The sequence below is a fragment of the Bos javanicus genome, chromosome 20 (assembly GCF_032452875.1).
Source record: "Bos javanicus breed banteng chromosome 20, ARS-OSU_banteng_1.0, whole genome shotgun sequence".
Lineage (NCBI taxonomy): Eukaryota > Metazoa > Chordata > Mammalia > Artiodactyla > Bovidae > Bos > Bos javanicus.
In genome coordinates, this window is record NC_083887.1 from 15,424,869 (window position 1) to 15,444,928 (window position 20,060).

At 39.7% G+C, this 20,060-nt stretch overlaps 1 long non-coding RNA gene across 1 annotated transcript; it reads left to right on the top strand.

Moving 5' to 3' along the window:
- The first annotated feature begins 581 nt into the window (after positions 1 to 581).
- Positions 582 to 19,193, top strand: LOC133233529 (uncharacterized). The gene is made up of 3 exons (XR_009731742.1): positions 582 to 1,065; positions 18,170 to 18,296; positions 18,920 to 19,193. It is a non-coding gene; the product is annotated as an uncharacterized LOC133233529 (long non-coding RNA).
- The last annotated feature ends 867 nt before the right edge of the window (positions 19,194 to 20,060 follow it).

Sequence of the window (20,060 nt, forward strand, 5' to 3'; positions counted from 1 at the left end):
ACCTGGAGAAGGCAATGGCACCCCACTCCAGTACTCTTGCCTGGAAAATCCCATGGATGGAGGAGCCTGGTAGGCTGCCATCTATGGGGTCACAAAGAGTCGGACACGACCGAAGCGACTTAGCAGCAGCAGCAGTGGCAGACGTGGTACTCAAATTAAGTCCCTCATTACAGTAGTCATCCAGAAAGGAAAATGGAAGTACATAGAAGAGTCAAAGTGAGGGTACAAACAGTTGATTTTCCTCCCTAGTCTGGTAACCCTGCTTATATAAACATACACCTATGCATATTATACATAATGCTGTAAATAGCTGTAAGGCCAGGACATGGTATATATTTTGTGCTGAACGTGTACTACATTTAGACTCTGTGTGTGTGTGTGTGCCTGTTTGTGTGCACACATGTGGACTGTGTCCTGCCAGCAGAGCCCACTTTCACCTTCCACATGGATGGCATAACTATCTCACTATCAGGGAGCACATCTGGCTTTAGCAGGGCCGTTTGAGTCACTGTGATGTGGGTAATATGAGCAATCTTGGGGCTACAACCAACTAAAGTGTGTGTCACTGGGAGGGCTGTTGAAAGACTTAATAAGAAGATAGGGATGCAGGCAATCATAGGGATGTAGGTCTGGGATGATAGTGAAGCTGGATAGATAGGTACAGCCAACCCAGAGAAAAGTAAGAATCAGATGATTTGGAAAATGGAACACTAAATAAGGGATGGAACAGAGTGTTCCATGTCTAAGACAGAGAATCTGTGAGTACCTCTATTCTGGCAACTTCATAGGCTGGCCCCTGCCCTCCCCTCAACAAATGACACCAGCGAGCTGTAGGATTGCCTTCATTTCATCACAATGGCCTTGGAAGTATTGACCCTTGAAGAGGAGGGGAGGAGCTTGAAAACTGAAATGAATCAAAAGCAATCAAAGAACTATATGGCCCTAAAGAGTGTGTGGATTTGCAGGAAAATTGTTTTGTAAACGATAATTACATTATTTGGAGTTAAAAGAACACAGCTGCATTTCATAAATGAAAGTATTTATCAGTTGAAGTTACCAACTCAGGTAGGCAGACTGGGCATGTAGAACTTGACAAGGATTAAACTAGTAAGTCCTGAAGTATATATTTTCTATGACTGAAAATAACTAGAAGATAAGATTGGCTCTTAGGAAGCTAGGGGAACCTGAGATCTCAAGGGTGTGAACTCCCTTCAACACACAGCTGTAGAGAAGGTCAACCTTTCCGATAGCACCTTCTCCACTCCTTTTTCTGGTAGAACTATCCCCTTCTTGGGGCTTCCTTGGGAGACCTGGTCTTTGTGATACCCACTGAGGGTACAAAGTTTCCCAGTGACATCCCTTTGGAGGACAGGGTCACAGGCTCCAAAATCTTGCATCTCTCATCCTTGTTCCCTCCCAGTTTCCTTTTCTAATCTTGCTGAGATACAAATGGCAGTTTGGCAAGGGGTATGGAAAAGGATTATTTTAGGCACCGAATTTTGCATGGGAAGTATATAGTCAAGACTAATGATGTACAGGTTCTAACCAAGTAGAACAAGTAACATAGAAAGACAAAGAGAACAAAGCTTTATTTTTCCAACTTGACAATTGCTTACTATTCTGTCCTAGCATCTAGGCAGCAGGCTTCTGCATAGCAAGGAAGACAATTATTTCTGGGCAAGTTTCTAGGCATGCCAGTCTCCTTCACCCAAGTATATTACTCCCATCGATCTGTCATAGCATCTGAAATTCTACCACTGAAATTGCCTTACTTTGGATTAAAGTACCATATCTCAAGTATTTTTTAATTGCAGTCCTGATGCAGCAGAGCAAGCCAAAGAAGCAAAAGCAACATATTCACAGAAGCAGCTTCAAGGAAAGCACAAGAGATGAATCCGCTTGTGTTTGCATGCATCCCAAGTTCACAATTTCAGCTGCCATTGATCTCCTCTCAGGACTGGAAGGGCTGGTCTTGGTCTTACGTGACCCTCTCTGTCAGCCATGGTAGAAGAGGAGGGAGCCACAAGTGCAGACAGACAGAGTAGAAGTATCACAGCCTCATGACTTAACTGGCTCTTCTCCTGGACAGAACAGGTCACTTCCTCTTCAGCAACCCAGACAACACTGGGTGTGGGTACCATGATCATGTTGCAAATTAATCTGTGATTCTCTTGCTAGGACTGTTCAGGCACACCTGTTTCAAGACTTTTGTATCAAAAATTTACTTTCTCTTAAACTCACGTTTATACCATACCTTTTCAAATCTAATTTTATTTCTTGTTTCTGGAGATTTCCTTTCTGGAAATTCTCTCATAATACTTTTTTTTTGTAATTTAGTGACTTCAAATGTACCTTCTCCTCTGCATTTCTATAACCTTAATTTTTATTCTTGCTTATGGTTCTCCAGTGAAGTTGTTAAATAGAATTTGAGTATTTACACATTAGAATCCTCTTTGTAACTCAGTGTATTTCCATTTCAGAAGTTTTTCCCCAGTGCTGCAGGCTATCTTTGGTATTTAGGATCTTGCTCACGTCTAAAGTAATTTGAATTAAGCTGATCATTTAGTTACCATGAGATTTGTGAAATGTAACAGCCATCCTCTATCCCATAAACTGAGAGCGCTGCTGAAGACTTGAGAAGTATTATCTAAGTGGTTGAAACTGCCTAGGGAGTTCAGGTGCCACAGAGCTCCCACCTAAAATGAAACAACCCCAACAGATGGCTCCATTGGGTTTGACCATTGGTTTAGTCCAAATCCCTGAATGTTTGGGAGTGATTGTGGATCTGGTTTTGGAGTTAGTAGCCCTCCCTGTGACTTGTGAGATTTATTTACATTCTCTCTACTTATGGGCTTCCCTGGTGGCTCAGACAGTAAAGAATCTGCTTGCAGTGCAGGAGACCTGGGTCAGAAATATCTCATGGAGAAAGCAATGGTTACCCACTCCAGTATGCTTGCCTGGAGAATTCCATGGACAGAGGGGGCCTGGCGGGCTGCAATCTATGTGGTCGCAAAGAGTAGGACACAATTTTTACTCTTCTCTATTTATAGTTGTTTTCCTAACATGGGTAATGTTTTCCAGTCACTGAAAATAAACCTTGGAGAAGTCGCACAATTATAAAAGAACTTACTGCTTATAGATTCATTTTGATATTTGGCAAAACTAATACAATTATGTAAAGTTTAAAAATAAAATTTAAAAAAAAAGAATTAATGGTACACATTATCTGCTACTGGTAGATATAATTCTTAATATTATCTTTTTTTAATATTGTCATTCAGAAAGCTTGTTGACAGAGAAGCCTACTCTATTTCTTTTATTTGGTCTCTTGCTAGGCCACCTTGTTACAGGACTCCAGAGGGTGCCTTCCTGTAGATGGTAATAATGTCCTTGCTGTTGATCAACACACTGCCTTGCTATAAGTCTCATGAGTTGCTTATGATTTTTCTCTGATTATTTTTCCCCCTATTGCTAGAGATGATATGACTTTAGCATAATTTTATAGACAGGGAATTTTTATAGAAAATAACTTTTTAGACAGATAATCTTTTGTACTTTGGAAAAAATAATCACATGGCATAGTTTCTTTTTTCCCTGTGTTGGTTGTCTTGTTTTCTTTCTCTATTCCTTTATAATTTTATCATAAATTTATATCATTATAGAGCTTTAAAATTCTATTTTTGTTTTCACTAGAAGCAGTAAGAAGCACAGATTTCCTTGTCTTCCATTCCTCACATCTTTCCTATTGCTCAATAAGGATTGATATGTCAGTAAATCTGGAAGACTTAGCAGTGGCCACAGGACTGGAAAAGATCAATTTTCATTCCAATACCAAAGAAGGGTAATGCCAAAGAATGTTCAAACTACCATACAGTTGCACTCATTTCACATGCTAGTAAGGTTATGCTCAAAATTCTTCAAGCTAGGCTTCAGCAGTATGTGAACCAAGAACTTTCAGATATACAAGCTGGATTTAGAAAAACCAGAAGAACCAGAGATCAAATTGTCAACATTTGTTGGATCATAGAAAAACCAAGGGAATTCCAGGAAAACATCTACTTCAGTTTCATTGACTATGCTAAAGCCTTTGATTGTGTGGATCACAACAAACTGTGGAAAATTTTAGAAAGAGAGATGGGAAAATCAGACCACCTTACTTGTCTCCTGAGAAACCCGTATGCCGCTCAAGAATCAACAGTTAGAATCAGATATGGAACAATGGACTGGTTCAAAATTGGGAAAGGAATATGACAAGACTGTATATTGTCACCCTGCTTATTTAACCTATATGCAGAGTACATGATGTGAAAGGCTGGGCTGGATAAATCACAAACTAGAATCAAGACTGCCAGGAGGAATACCAGCAACTTCAGATACGCAGATGACACCACTCTAATGGCAGAAGATGAAGACAAAGTAAAGCCGCCCCCAATGAGGGTGAAAGAGGAGAGTGAAAAAGCCGGTTTGAAACTCAACACTCAAAAAAAACTAAGATCATGGAATCCAGTCCCACCACTTTATGGCAAAGAGAAGGGGAAAAAGTGGAAGTAGTGTCAGATTTTATTTTCTTGGGCTCTGAAGTCACTGTGGACTGTAGCCATAAAATTAAAAGATGTTTGCTCCTTTGAAGGAAAGCTTTGACAAACCTAGACAGCATATTAAAAAAAGAAAGACATCACTTTCCCGACAAAGGTCTGAATCCTCAAAGCTATGGTTTTTCCAGTAGTCATGTATGGATGTGAACATGCATGCATGCTAAGTTGCTTCAGTTGTGTCTGACTCTTTGCAGCCCTATGGACTGTAGCTCGCCAGGCTCCTCTGTCTATGGGATTCTCCAGGCAAAAATACTGGAGTGAGTTGCCATTTAATGTTGGACCATAAAGAAGGCTGAATGCTGAAGAACTGATGCTTCTGAATTACAGTCCTGGAGAAGACTCCTGAGAGTCCGTTGGACTGCAAGGTGATCAAACCAGTCAATCCTGAAGGAAATCAACCCTGAATATTCATTGGAAGAACTGATGATGAAGCTGATGCTCCACTATTTGGCCACCTGTTGCAAAGAGCTGAAACATTGGAAAAGACCCTGATGCTGGGTAAGATTGAATGCAAAAGGAGAAGGGAGCAGCAGAAGATGAGACTGCCATAACAATGGCAATTGTTATGGCATAACAATTGGATATGCCATCCAATTGGCATAACATCACCAATGGACATGAATTTGAGTAAACTTCAGGAGAGTGTGATAGATGGGTAACTGTCCATGCTGCAGTCCATGGGGTCACAAAGAGTCAGACACAACTTAGTGACTTGAACAATGACAACAACATGATACAGACTCATAGACATAGAAAATAAACTTACGGTTTCCAAACGGGAAACAGAAGGGAGGTTTGAGCAGTGTAGGATTAACAGATGCAAACTGCCTTATGTAAGACAGATAAGCGACACGAATTTACCATACAGCACAGAGATAGAGCTCTTTTTAAAATCTTATAATAACCTATAATGGAAAATAATCAATATGTATATATAAAACTGAATGGCTTTGCCATACACCTGAAACTAACAAAATATTGTAAATCAACTATATTTTGATTAAAAATATTTATATGATAAAAAAGAATTGCTTATTTCTAGAATTTTCTATTTAATACTCTTGGCCCAAGATTGACTGCAGGTAGCTGAAAATAAGGAAAGTATAACAGTGAATAAGGGGGACTACTGTAATCAGAAAATACCTCCTTCAAGATTAGTCATTATTCAATCGCATATATGGTAGCAATGCACAGTCTTAGCAAGACCAGGGAAGATAAGCCCACTAGATGTTTCTAAAATGGTGACGATTTTGTGTGTGTGGGTGGGTGTTTGGAGAGAAGAAGTTTAAGTAGTCACATTCTTGATTTTTGTCAGAATGTAAGACATTAAGTAAGGAGGTCTCCCCTTTGTGGCTTACACAGCATAGTCTAAAAGGCTGAATAAAATATAGTCTGTAACATGGTGAAGAATTTGAGCCAGAGATCAGAGGCATCATTTCATGGAGGAACTTGATGTTAATTGAAGGTGACAAAGTATGAAAAGCCTAAGGGACTGACGCCCTTTACTGGCTAGGAGAGGGGCAATTTGTGTAGGTGTGAATACACCATAAATAACTGCATGTCTGTTATCCAGCTGAATTAATTTGCATTTAAAACTCTAAGAGGTGGTCAAAACTGCCTCTGGGAAATTGAATGTCAGTATTGAAACTTACAACGTGTTCTGTACTTTGGGAAATAGAATATCCTTAAGCATGAAGATCCTTGAAGAAAACAGGTCTCCTTACCACTTACCCCAGAGAAAATCAGTACAGTGAACTTCTTTTTGCTTGTTCACAGTATACACATCAGGAAAAGTCTCACCAGCTCTCCAATTTTCAGCCCCTAACTCTTACTCCTCCTGAGCTTCCCTGGCTCAATGGTAAAGAATCCACCTGCCAATGCAGAAGATGTGGGTTCAATTCCTGGCTTGGAAAGATCCCCTGGAGAAGGAAATGCCAACCCACTCCAGTATTCTTGCCTAGGAAATCCCGTAGACAGAGGAGCCTGGCAGGCTACAGTCCATGAAGCGGCAAAAGAGTCAGACTCGACTGAGCAACTAAACAACAGCAACAATCCCTTACTTCGACTCTGGTGTGGAATGTAGGAGACCTGCCTGCATTTGTCTGTCTTTTTCTGAAAGAAACAGGGGATGGAGGCTGGGAGCCAGTTGTTTGGAAGCATAGAACACATATGTTCCTTCAGAAAGAGTCAGCTTGGTTCCCACATTGCCTCTGAGATCCATCACTCCCTTTCTTCGTCCTCTTTCCCGTGCCTGGTTCATGTTCATGACACCGGCTGAATTGTCCCCTCAACACTAATTTTGGTTGATTGTGCTACTTCAACTTCTTGGATGGAGCTCCTTTCTGCACCTGTCCAGACAGGTGACTGGTACTATAGAATCCTGTCTTGGTTTGACCAGGTGTCTCCCCTCAATAACTAAGATCTGCCACACAAAACAGAAGCCAGCTACTCCATATCTGGCCCCTGACCACAGACACTGTCAGATTTTCCTGCCATATCTCACCTGCCCAACTGATTGTTCATGAGAGAGATACTGACTTTCAGAATAAGGACTGAGCTTTCATTCTGTCTTGAGTTGCATTTTCCAGGCTCAGATTCCAGTGACAGTGACCAAATGACCTATTATATCTGGAGCCTGAGTCACTCAAGGTGTGCTATATGTTCATATTTATAGAAAAGTCAAAATATCTCCTCAAATCTTAGGATCTGCCTGAATCCCTATTCCAGACTCTAATGTATGGAAGCATGAATACTCACCCCTACCTGTGACTTCTGTCCTTAGTTTATAATTCTAGTGGTATTCTCTTACAGGCCTTGGTTTTAAGATGATTCTGACGGCTATTTCAGCTTCCTGGGACATCTACCTCCTTAATAACTTATTTAAGCGACCCTTTTCATGCAATGCTCTCTGCCTGCCATGTAGTTAGAATTTCCTCATGTTTTTGTGTTGCTTAAGCTTCTGGCTTGAGGCTTAACCTATTTTAATCAATATTTCATGGCATGGCTTCATGCTAGTACCTTCTCTATACACTCTTTCTTTATATTCATGCTGATGCCTTGAACCCCAGTCTCTGCTTCACTTCCCATTCTTAAATTAAAAACATATATTTCCTATGCCGAGAGTGATTGATTTCCTGGCTGTGGCCACATCTAGATTCTTGAAACCACTTTTGTTCTCTTCTACTTACTGTCCAGTGCGGGGAGCCTGTGAGGCATTCTGCTCATGACAAAGGTCATGAGGAAGGAGGCTCGGCATACGCAAAGGCGGGATCGAGCCTCAGGAGTCCGCCCGGATATTCTCGAGCATTTTCCCCCAAAAAACCAGAGTCTGCCTACTTTATTGCTTTGTGCTCTCACCTCTGACTTTACTGGGGGCTGTCCCCTACCACCATCTCACTCTCTCTGTCAAAGAGTTAACTTACAGCTCCAAGTAATAAAGTTCCTGGGCAATTAGGAGTGTTTAAATCCAAACCCCTCTGATGGCTCTCTAACTCGCCTGACAAGTTTACCCGGACTCCTGCAGCTATGCATACGATTGTTTACAGTCTCCCAGCCTCGAGAGGCATGGGAAGCTTAAGATATTCAAATAGCTTAGAGCCTCTCAGAGAGTTAGAAACTGTCAGAATAAACTAGTAAAGGATTTCATTGATGAGTCAATGTTTGTTGCCAAGTTTTCACATCCCCTGAATTGTATCCTTGAATATGTATTAATTAATAGTGGGTATGTAGAAAAAATAAGTAGTGGCCTTGGTGTTAGTAACTTTAGACCCTTAAGGTAATAAATTCTTTCCTTTGTTGTAAACCCATTACACATCCGCCCTATAGGAATGCAATTTTATCTTCGGAAGATGGCGCAAAACCTTAAAATAATTACTCTTAGAGAAAGTAAGTCTTTGTTGATAAGTCCTTGTCAAGAGTCATAAAATGTTAGTAGGCCTTCTGGCCAGAAGATGATGTAAATCACCTAAACCATTTGTATACGATAAATTTGCAGGAAAGAAACCCTGGTTTTTGATAAGAATCAAAGACTGCTGACTTTGCATCCCCTATTATCCTCTATGTGTAACTTAGGGTATAAAAGCCCCTGTTAAAAATAAAGCTACGGGCCTTGCTCACCAACACTTGGTCTCCCCATGTCATTCTTTCTTTTAACTTCCAGCTGAGTCTCCATCTGGAGCGTGGAACCCACCATGCTTACTAATTATGCCTGGGCTTCTAAGACCCACTCGAGAAGGTGTCTAGGGTGAGGCATCTTCCGCTATTCGAGAGGGCGCCTGCGGCCTATGTAAGTGGTGCAAACTTCTTGTCTTGAAGTTTTATTGGTCTCCCGCGTAAACCAAGCTACTCAGCTTCTTTTCTCCACTGAATTTTCCTACTGAGCTATCCTCATTCTATTACTCTTTATATCTTTGATAAATAAATAAATAGTCGCCAACGCCGTCTCCCCTTCGAATACCCTGAATCAGCCGGGGCTGGTCCCCGGCAGTCCAGGGATGCTGTATTGTATCCCTAGTACTGATGATAATCATTCTGATTATCAGTAAAGAAAGAATGAAGGAGGGCTAAAAACAGGACAAAAGAAACTCACAAAGCATCCACCTACTAGAAGTAGAGCTAAGCCTCATAGAACCAGAAAAGTGATGAGATAATATTTTTCTCTTAGGGTGACCACACAGTTCATCATTTCCCCTTCACTCCATGTCTGCAACATTTTTGTTTTTTCTGGACTAGCTTTCTCCACAAGCCTGTTAGTGTTGCCCTTCATCACTTTTGTCTACCATAGATTGGCCTATGGATTGGTTCCCACCAGAAGACGTGTCCGACTCCTGATCCAATCAGGAATGCTCAAAGCAAGGGCTCCTGTGGCAGTTCACGACTTCCCAAGCTCATCACTTCAGCAGAGGAAACAAAGATAACTTTCAGAGAAAAAGGCAGACACTCAGCATATTCCCCCAAGCATGTCTAACACAATTAACTCTAAAAATTTGGGTAAAAATTTGTCAATTCACTGGCCATGCACGCATAGGTCAATAATATTTTAAAAAGCGAACTAAGCACTACAAAGTAACAGACTAGTATTAAATATTCAGAGACAACTGATTGAACCTAATCAGGTGCAAGAGGTTGCAGAGAAATATATGCTAAAGGATGGTAAGATATTAACGAAACTTAAAGAGCGTGGAAAGTGTGGATAAACTTGATCTGCCAACTCAATTAATACTAAAAATATACTGTAGGAATATAAAACGGCAAGTAAGATGCTTTGAGCTTTTTTTCTTTTTTTTTGCAAAAAATATTTCTAACTGCTGAAAAGTGTTTCCAGAATTCTGTACTCTTCTACAAAAAATGTTATTAAGAAACTAATTAGAGAATTATAATTATCATTGATTAAGACTCCTTTATTGAAAAAAGCAGAAAAGCATATTGGATATGATTATGTAGAAAAGATTAATAGAACCAGACATGGGCAAGCAGATCAGGAGAAGGGCAGCCAGTAATAAGACATTGATTTTCACAACCTCTTGTGTCCTCCAGGGACAGGAGCAAGTCTGTTCTATATCCCGAGTACTGTCTCTAAGAAGGGGGAGTTTCTCTAGGGTCTGTCAGTGATGCTGTGCAGCCATGACACAGGGCAAGTAGGGGGTTCCAGGCAGGATTGATGTCTGCTACCAGACAGGCAGACCAGAAAGGCAGGAACATACGGGACTTTGTTCACACAGGAAGCAGTCAGAGCAGAGATGTCAGCTGAGTTTAGAATCCTAGCCCTAGCATTTCTAAGGCTGAACTAGGCGCATTGCTTCATCTCTAATTTTGTTTCCTTCAGCATAATAAGTGGGATAGTAATGATATTTCATAGGATAATTATTCATAAGATATATATACAGTGTCTAGCACTGTGACTGAGAGAATGGAATTGCAGTAAATATAGTATTATTACTCAAAATGAATGAAAGAAACAGGCAGAAAATGGGATCTGGGGCAGAACATGGCATACAGTTAGGCAGGCGAAAGTGACTGTCTTCCTGGTCTATGTTGATAAAGCTTGGTAGGTACACACTTTTTTTTTCTTATATAACATGAGGCAATGAAATACAAGTATTTGGAGCCAGTTAACTGAAACAGAAAGAGAACTAGGTCGTTTGGGGAGACATCAACAATTTTACAGTTGGCAAAAAAGTGCTACAATTTTCTGTTTCTTAAGTGATCTTAAAGTTCACTTTCTTGGTCCTTGTTTAAAGGGTCTCAGAGACTCCTTTAAATCTCCTTTTTCCCTTTCAACAGAAATGTAATGATCACTGATTTTTGTCCCTTCTTCCCCAATCTTTCCAAGAGTCATTTACATTCTTCAGGATCAAAGCTCAAGGGTATATTTGAAGCATCTCATAAGCAGACTCTATTGCCACTTCCCCTGGACTGACTTCTCTCTCTGCATTATTTTTCCTCTACCATGAATTCAAAATGTTAGTGCCACGACTCTTTTCTTTGTATTTTATTTTCACTATTTCACTCAAATTTCTCCACTGCTGTTACATTGCTCTTGGTATCAGATTTCAGTTTCTTTTAAAGAATCAAAATGCCTGAGCCTTTGGGAGTATTTACTGTCTTGATGAAATTATAAGAAAAAATCACTGAAATGTAAATTGTAGATATCACGACAGTTTACCTTCCCCTCCAAAGTAATTAAACCTGTATCACCCAAGAATGTTATCCCACATTACTAGAATACAATTATCACACTTAAGGAACTTGACATTGTTAAATCACTTTCTAATATGCATCCCATATTCAAATTTCTTATTTGTCCCTAAAATAGTCTTCATATTTATTTCCTGTTTGTTTGTTTTATGCTCTGATGCAATTATATATCACTCATTGCCTTTGGTTGTCTTGGCATGAACACATTTAAAAACTTATAGGGTGATTCTGAACATCTTTTCTCTTCCCTTCCTGTTAAAAGCCAGGGAGGTAGAAAGCTACTCTACTTACTCAAAAGTGTGGCCCTTAAAATTATGCTTTATAAATTCTATAAATTTATAACAAGAATAGTGTGCAGTAAATTTTCTTAAAATTAGTAATGCTTCTAGATGGATTTGATTATTGTGAGAACTTCAAGGCCCAAGAATCCTTTGGAGAGAAGGTTTTTGAATTAATAAGTCCTTGTGAGGCATTCAAGCTGTGCCAGGTTAGAAAAGGGTAAGTAGATTTCTGCCATCAGAGGGGCTGATCCTCTCTTAAGAGCTGTATATTTTGCTAAGAACAAGAATTGCTTAGGATTTAGTACCCACCCAAGGAGGAGAAGGGGATGACAGAGGATGAGATGGCTGGATGGCTTCACCAACTCTATGGTCATGAGTTTGAGTAAACTTCAGGAGTTGGTGATGGACAGGGAGGCCTGGTGTGCTGCGATCCATGGGGTCTCAAAGAGTCAGACACAACTGAGTGACTGAACTGACTGACTGAAGGTTATACAATTGCCAAATAAGCCTCTAAGATAAACTAGTTTTTTCAGTCAAATATGATGGCCTGACCGATGAACAGAACCACAACTCATTAGTATGATCAGTGAGGAGTGAGTGATTGTTGTTCAGTTGTGTCTGACTCTCTGAGGCCCCATGGGCTACTAGGGGTAGTAGGAACATACTAGGCTCCCTGGTCCATGGAATTATCCAGGCAAGAATACTGAAGTGGGTTGCCATTTCCTTCTCAATTAGTATGATCAGCAAAGTTGTAATTATAAAATGATAAATGCAAATGTATTTTTTAAATGCAAAAAAGCAAAGTGGCTGTCTGAGGAGGCCTTACAAATAGCTGTGAAAGGAAAGAAGTGAAAAGCAAAGGAGAAAAGGAAAGATATTCCCATTTGAATACAGAGTTCCAAAGAATTGCAAGGAGAGATAAGATAGCCTTCCTCATTTTTTTAAGGAATCTCCACACTGTTCTCCATAGTGGCTGTACTAGTTTGCATTCCCACCAACAGTGTAAGAGAGTTCCCTTTTCTCCACACCCTCTCCAGCATTTATTGCTTGTAGACTTTAGGATCGCAGTCATTCTGACTGGCGTGAAATGGTACCTCATAGTGGTTTTGATTTGCATTTCTCTGATAATGAGTGATGTTGAGCATCTTTTCATGTGTTTGTTAGCCATCTGTATGTCTTCTTTGGAGAAATGTCTATTTAGTTCTTTGGCCCATTTTTTGATTGGGTCATTTATTTTTTTGGAGTTGAGCTGTAGGAGTTGCTTGTATATTTTTGAGATTAGTTGTTTGTCAGTTGCTTCATTTGCTATTATTTTCTCCCATTTTGAAGGCTGCCTTTTCACCTTGCTAATAGTTTCCTTTGTTGTGCAGAAGCTTTTAAGTTTAATTAGGTCCCATTTGTTTATTTTTGCTTTTATTTCCAATATTCTGGGAGGTGGGTCATAGAAGATCCTGCTGTGATGTATGTCGGAGAGTGCTTTGCCTAAAACTGGAAATAGAACTGCCTTATGATCCAGCAATCCCACTGCTGGGCATACACACTGAGGAAACCAGAAAGGAAAGAGACACGTGTACCCCAATGTTCATCGCAGCACTGTTTATAATAGCCAGGACATGGAAGCAACCTAGATGCCCATCAGCAAATGAATGGATAAGAAAGCTGTGGTACATATACACAATGGAGTATTACTCAGCCATTAAAAAGAACACATTTGAATCAGTTCTAATGAGGTGGATGAAACTGGAACCTATTATACAGAGTGAAGTAAGCCAGAAAGAAAAACACCAATACAGTATACTAACACATATATATGGAATTTAGAAAGATGGTAACAATAACCCTGTGTACGAGACAGCAAAAGAGACACTGATGTATAGATCAGTCTTATGGACTCTGTGGGAGAGGGAGAGGGTGGGGAGATTTGGGAGAATGGCATTGAAACATGTATAATATCATGTATGAAACAAGTCGCCAGTGCAGGTTTGATGCACGATACTGGATGCTTGGGGCTGGTGCACTGGGATGACCCAGAGGGAGGGTACAGGGAGGGAGGAGGGAGGAGGGTTCAGGATGGGGAGCACAGGTATACCTGTGGCGGATTCATTTCGATGTTTGGCAAAACTAATACAATATTGTAAAGTGTAAAAATGAAATAAAATTTAAATTAAAAAAAAAAAAGATAGCCTTCCTCAGTGATCAATGCAAAGAAATAGAGGAAAACAACAGAATGGGAAAAACTAGAGATCTCTTAGAGAAAATTAGAGATACCAAGGGAACATTTCATGCAAAGATGGGCTTGATAAAGGACAGAAATGGGATGGACCTAACAGGAGCAGAAGATATTAAGAAGAGGTGACAAGAATACACAGAAGAACCTTACAAAAAAGATGTTCATGACCCAGATAATCACAATGGTGCGATCACTCACCTAGAGCCAGACATCATGAAATCTGGTCAAGTGGGCCTTGAAAGCATCACTACGAACAAAGTTAGTGGAGGTGATGGAATTCCAGTTGAGCTATTCCAAATCCTGAAAGATGATGCTGTGAAAGTGTTGCACTCAATATGCCAGCAGATTTGGAAAACTCAGCAGCGGCCACAGGACTGGAAAAGGTCAGTTTTCATTCTAATCCCAAAGAAAGGTAATGCCAAAGAATGCTTGAACTACTGCACAATTGCACTTATTTCACATGCTAGTAAAGTAATGCTCAAAATTCTCCAAGTCAGGCTTCAGCAATACGCGAACCGTGAACTTCCAGATGTTCAAGCTGGTTTTAGAAAAGGCAGAGGAACCAGAGATCACATTGCCAACATCCACTGGATCATGGAAAAAGCAAGAGTTCCAGAAAAACATCTATTTCTGCTTTATTGACTATGCTAAAGCCTTTGACTGTGTGCATCACAATAAACTGTGGAAAACTCTGAAAGAGATGGGAATACCAGACCACCTGACCTGCCTCTTGAGAAACCTATATGCAGGTCAGGAAGCAACAGTTAGAACGGGACATGGAACAACAGACTGGTTCAAAATAGGAAAAGGAGTACATCAAGGCTGTATACTGTCACCCTGCTTATTTAACTTATATGCAAAGTACATCATGAGAAACACTGGGCTGGAAGAAGCACAAGCTGGAATCAGGATTGCTGGGAGAAATATCAATAACCTCAGAAATACAGATGGCACCACCCTTATGGCAGAAAGTGAAGAGGAACTAAAAAGCCTCTTGATGAAAGTGAAAGAGGAGAGTGAAAAATTTTGCTTAAAGTTCAACATTCAGAAAACTAAGATCATGGCATCTGGTCCCATCACTGCATGGGAAATAGATGGGGAAACAGGGAAACAATGTCAGACTTTATTTTTGGGGGCTCCAAAATCACTGCAGATGGTGATTGCAGCCATGAAATTAAAAGACGCTTACTCCTTGGAAGGAAAGTTATGACCAACTTAGATAGCACATTAAAAAGTAGAGACATTACTTTGCCAACAAAGGTCCATCTAGTCAAGGCTATGGTTTTTCCAGTGGTCATGTATGAATGTGAGAGTTGGACTGTGAAGAAAGCTGAGTGCTGAAGAATTGATGCTTTTGAACTGTGGTGTTGGAGAAGACTCTTGCGAGTCCCTTGAACTGCAAGGAGATCCAACCAGTCCATCCTAAAGGAAATCAGTACTGAGCGTTCATTGGAAGGACTGCTGCTGAGGCTGAAACTCCAATACTTTGGCCACCACATATGAAGAGTTGCCTCATTGGAAAAGACCCTGATGTTGGGAGGAATTGGGGGCAGGAGGAGAAGGGGACAACAGTCGATGAGATGGCTGGATGGCATTATCGACTCGATGCACATGAGTTTGGATGAACTCCGGGAGCTGGTGATGGACAGGCGTGCTGCGATTCACGGGGTTGCAAAGAATCAGACACGGCTGAGTTACTGAACTGAACTGAACTGAACTGAATGTATACTATAAAGTGAATTGTTAATAATTGCTTATAGTACCCCTGTTTCTATCTACTCTGAAGTATCTTTTTTAGTCTTTTAAAGAATATTATCATTGTTCCAGTCTTCTCATAACTGTAGATTATAATTGGAAATTTTTCTTCATGATTATTTTAAGGGCTACAAAAGACACTCTGGAAAACCTAACATTGCTTCAGGGCTTAATATTCAAAATCATTGCAAATGTGATTGACACTGGACAATAGAAAGCCAAAGAGAAGTTATTATTCAAATATTTTATTAATTAAGACTTAGTTGATTGACTGTTTCTAAAATGAAGCACTTTCAAGAACAGTTCTAGGAGCTAGGAGCTGTCACTTTTTCTACATCATCCTCTGATATAAAGTGTTAAGGTTATTTAAAATGCAGAAGCATTACCACTTTTTGCTTTTTTTATCTTGACTTGGCCCTCCCTTTAGAATTTTTTTTTTTGCACTAAAGATTTTATCTTGGTTTCTTTCATTTCCAGGGTAGCCTTCCTAGAATGAATAGAAGAATAAGGTAACGCTGATTGATTTGGCTTGATACCAACAGAGAGGTTTGAGCTTTTTGATTGTTAGAGTGAGATTTCCTGAAATTGACAATGTAGATCGTGTTCCCTTCCTTCCACCTACAGCACACAGAGACTACAGAAGAAACAAAAGGCAAGAACATGCTATCCCCTTGTGCTTTGAGTTGAAGTAATTTCAGCTTAACTTGAGAACATATCAGAAAATGATGACCATGTGGTTCAGTCTTACAAGGTCAATTTGTGATTTCTTTCTGCACTACCTTCTTTCTTTCTTTCACTACCTTCCTCTCATTTTCTACATTTTCCTTGCTCCTCCTCCTTCAGTATTGCCAAAAATCTTCAAGTAATTTTTCTGGGAAATACACAGTAGAGAAAATGTTTGAGGAACCTCAGGACAAGTTTTCCTGGGAGTGGGAATGCTTTTGATTTTACTTCAAGATTTTGGGGAGAAAGCTAATAGTGATATTATTGAAAGTATCATGCAATATTACAGCAACTGAATATATGTTAATACAGTACAAAATTCAAGTATTTTTTTTAAAAGAAAACAAAAAGACTATAGATTGTTTTGCTTACAATAGAACTATACTTTGCCATTGGGATTCTATGATATAAAAACTTGCAAACCAAAGTAATATGAGCTCCAGGTCCAAAAGGTTTGTTCTAAATTCCTATATCATAGTTTGGATTCCCTAGTAAGTAAATTCCGAGATGGAGTGGCTTTGTCTTGCCACATCTCAACTCCAGCCAGACCCCTAGAACCAGGGAACTGAGTGAAGTTACTGAGCGAATAAGGCTGCATCTTCCCAGATTGTTCATGATACAGGTTCTCTGAGAAGAGTTGTAAATGGGAGGAAGTGACTGACACCTCTGAAATTAACATAGAGTTTCCCAAAATAACTGCTTTGGAGAAGCAGACATTCATTTAGATATAAAAATTCTGATGTTTATTAAAGTTCAGTTTTTACAATTAGTATCTCCTTTTAATATTTCTCTGGAATGGCAGTGAAGTTGGAGTGATACCTTTTTACAAAGGCAAGGAAAATTTCCTTTCCATTTTGAGCCCTTAAATAGCTTTCCAGTTGCTCAACACTGGTAAGGGCATGCCCCAGTGAGGCTGTGATGATTTTTCTTTTTAGTGTATTTGGAAGACATTGAGTTGATGCTGTGGGTTTGAAATGTTCTTTTCCATCATGACTATCCAAATAGCAACCAAACAGACTCATAAGTCAACACAAACTATCCAGCCTAATGTTCTAGATTCTAGATATCGTTAAAGAGTAAGCATTTCCTTCTTCTCACCATTATAGATCAATCAAAATGAAAAAGTATAAGATGCACCTGAATGCACAAATGAGTCATGTTTAGCTCAATGTGGATCTCTGCCCTGGCCTAGCCATATCTCAACTGTTTGTGTTGAGTGTTCAGCTAGCTGTGCATCATGCCATCTTTTTTGTTTTTTGGAATCAGAGACTGGGCATCTTAGTGCATCATGTTTTTCTGCTCCTGCCCTGAGACTGCAAGTCTCTATGGTTTTACAACTCTCTGGGCAATACCCCCACGGTCCTTGCTGGTACAGAGTAACACATTCCATTGCCGGCTCTGAGTTTTCAGCCCATCACTGTATTCTCTCCAGCACAATGAGGCCTTGTCAGTTTTATTACATTCAGTCTTGTAAACCAACGATCAGGCTCAATATCAATTCTTTCCTTATTTACAGACAAATTCCCTTGGATCATCCAACTCTCAAGTGATGTTCCCATTGTTCTTGCCAAAGAGGGCTCCATGACCCAGTCTTTTCATTTAGGGCCACTTTATTTGATTTTCTATCCTCCTGGAATGAAACTTAAATTATCATCATCCTTTTGTGGATTGTTTCCTATTTGTCAGCCACTTTGAGGCCAGTATTCTGTTTACTCCTGCTTCTCACCCTGCATTTCACTGTTAGGCTGAGGTAAGGCACCAGCTTTACTTAACTGTGTAAGCTAATACTGTCATTAAATGAAATTTTAACTTATTCTGTAAGTACTCAACAGTTATTATAATTTGGAGCACAATAAAACTATATTGTATTTTTTGTTTGATTGTTTCAGGACCCATAGTAAAAGACCACTATATTCTCTCATCATCTCTCATTCTACTAGCATGGAGTGTGAACTTGGCTGGGGAAATTTGCAGCCTCAAATGCTTAAGTGTCCACATCCGAAGTAAGATAACAAGGTAACTATTTACTGAGAATCCTGGAAATGTTGGATTTTTGGTATCATCCTTTTCTTTCCCACTCCACTGAGGCAGGAAGAAAATCAATAAAAATATCAGAATTGTCTTTAAATCCATGAAAGAGGTAATACATTCATTACAAAAATGTAAAAATGACATCTTTAAAAGAGTAGAACTAAAAACAATAATTACCAACATTATACATCCATTCATAAGTGTCATTCCTGCTACCACCACTGGGGCCATTTAATGAACTCGTACACTAGATGCTTTAAGCTCATCCCCTTATCAAGCCCTTCAAGGGAAAAATTATTTTACTCATTATATATGGAAATGAAGTCAAGGCTCAGAGAAATTCAATAACTTGTCAGTGATCACATAGCTAGTAAGTGACTGAACTCAATTTTAAATGCAGATCTGTTTGATTTTTCAAATCTATGCTTTAGCTACTGCACCAAGATGACTCTCATCAGCTATCAACTTGTTCAAAGATTGCATCTGCCAGGCTTTATATGCACAAGTAAAATGAAATGGAACAAATTTTCTGGTAAATTGGAAAGCTGATTTCAACCTAGATCCTGATTTCCTTTATCAGTTTTATTTTTCCTTTTCTGTTTGTGCAGATGCTGGCAGTGTCTCTGCATATAACCAGCCAAATCAACCAGCAGGCCCCTTCGGTGGATTGAATACATCACTCAGGCCAGTCATGACTGCTCAAGTGGTTCTCTGTAGCCAAGTAGCCCTGAGAATTATGAGCTGCCGCAGAAAACTGGGAGAGCTACTCCAATCTGACCAAGATCAATTCACCTTTTGCCTTTTAGACCTGCTTCTTATCCTATTGAGTCTAAAGATGAATAAATTTTATTCTTAGCTTATTCTTTTCAATTGTTCACTCACTGTATTAACTCACCTGGCCTAGCCTCTGGGATGAAGCCAAGTTTAGAAAATGACCTTGGCAGTAGACCAAGATTGCCCTGAGCCTTTCCATGTGGAGAATGCCATTTGTCTTTTCTTACCCAGAGTTCCTGATTTCTGATATTTCTTTCCAAGAAGCAAGTAGATGAGTAGACCAAGTTAAGACAGTGTAGATAGCAAAGATGCTGCTATTACCTAACACCAGTTTGATCAGCAGAAGTCATAGAAGGTCCCTTTCTCTTTTTGAATGAGAGATTTCAAATGTTGTAGTCCACCCGCTCACTGCACCCTCCTTGTTCTACATTACAAACTCCTCCCCAAACTTCTCCAGACTTTCCTCCAGGAGGAGCTCACTAAGAATTGCTCTTGGCTATGTTCCATGTAATTTTCTTCTTTTTAACCTATCACATAAGGTGAGGTTTCAAATGTGAGTGGAGAGAGTATGGTGCTGTTTGATCTCTTATTTGGTCTGCTTTCTGCTATGCTGTTAGCTATTTTCACTCTTATGGTTAAAAGAATGCAAACTGTTCCACTCTCCTGCCTTTGCTATTCTTGTTTGCCTCTATTTCTTCTCAAGATCTAGCGTGCCCACACTCTGCCATATTTACACATTTAACTCCTTTTCTTTCCACTAGCATACTTTGATTCTTTTCTCTTCATTCTATGTTAGATTCTCCCTTGAATCAATATTTTCGACTCAAGAGAAACTGGTTTCAAAGCCCAGTTTCTCAGTTCAGAAAGGAAGTTTAATTATCACTGACAAGCTCATTCCTCCATGCAGCATCTGTTATGTAACTAGAGAAGATTTGGCCCATGAATTTAGGCTAATCAAAATGGATAGCTTATCTA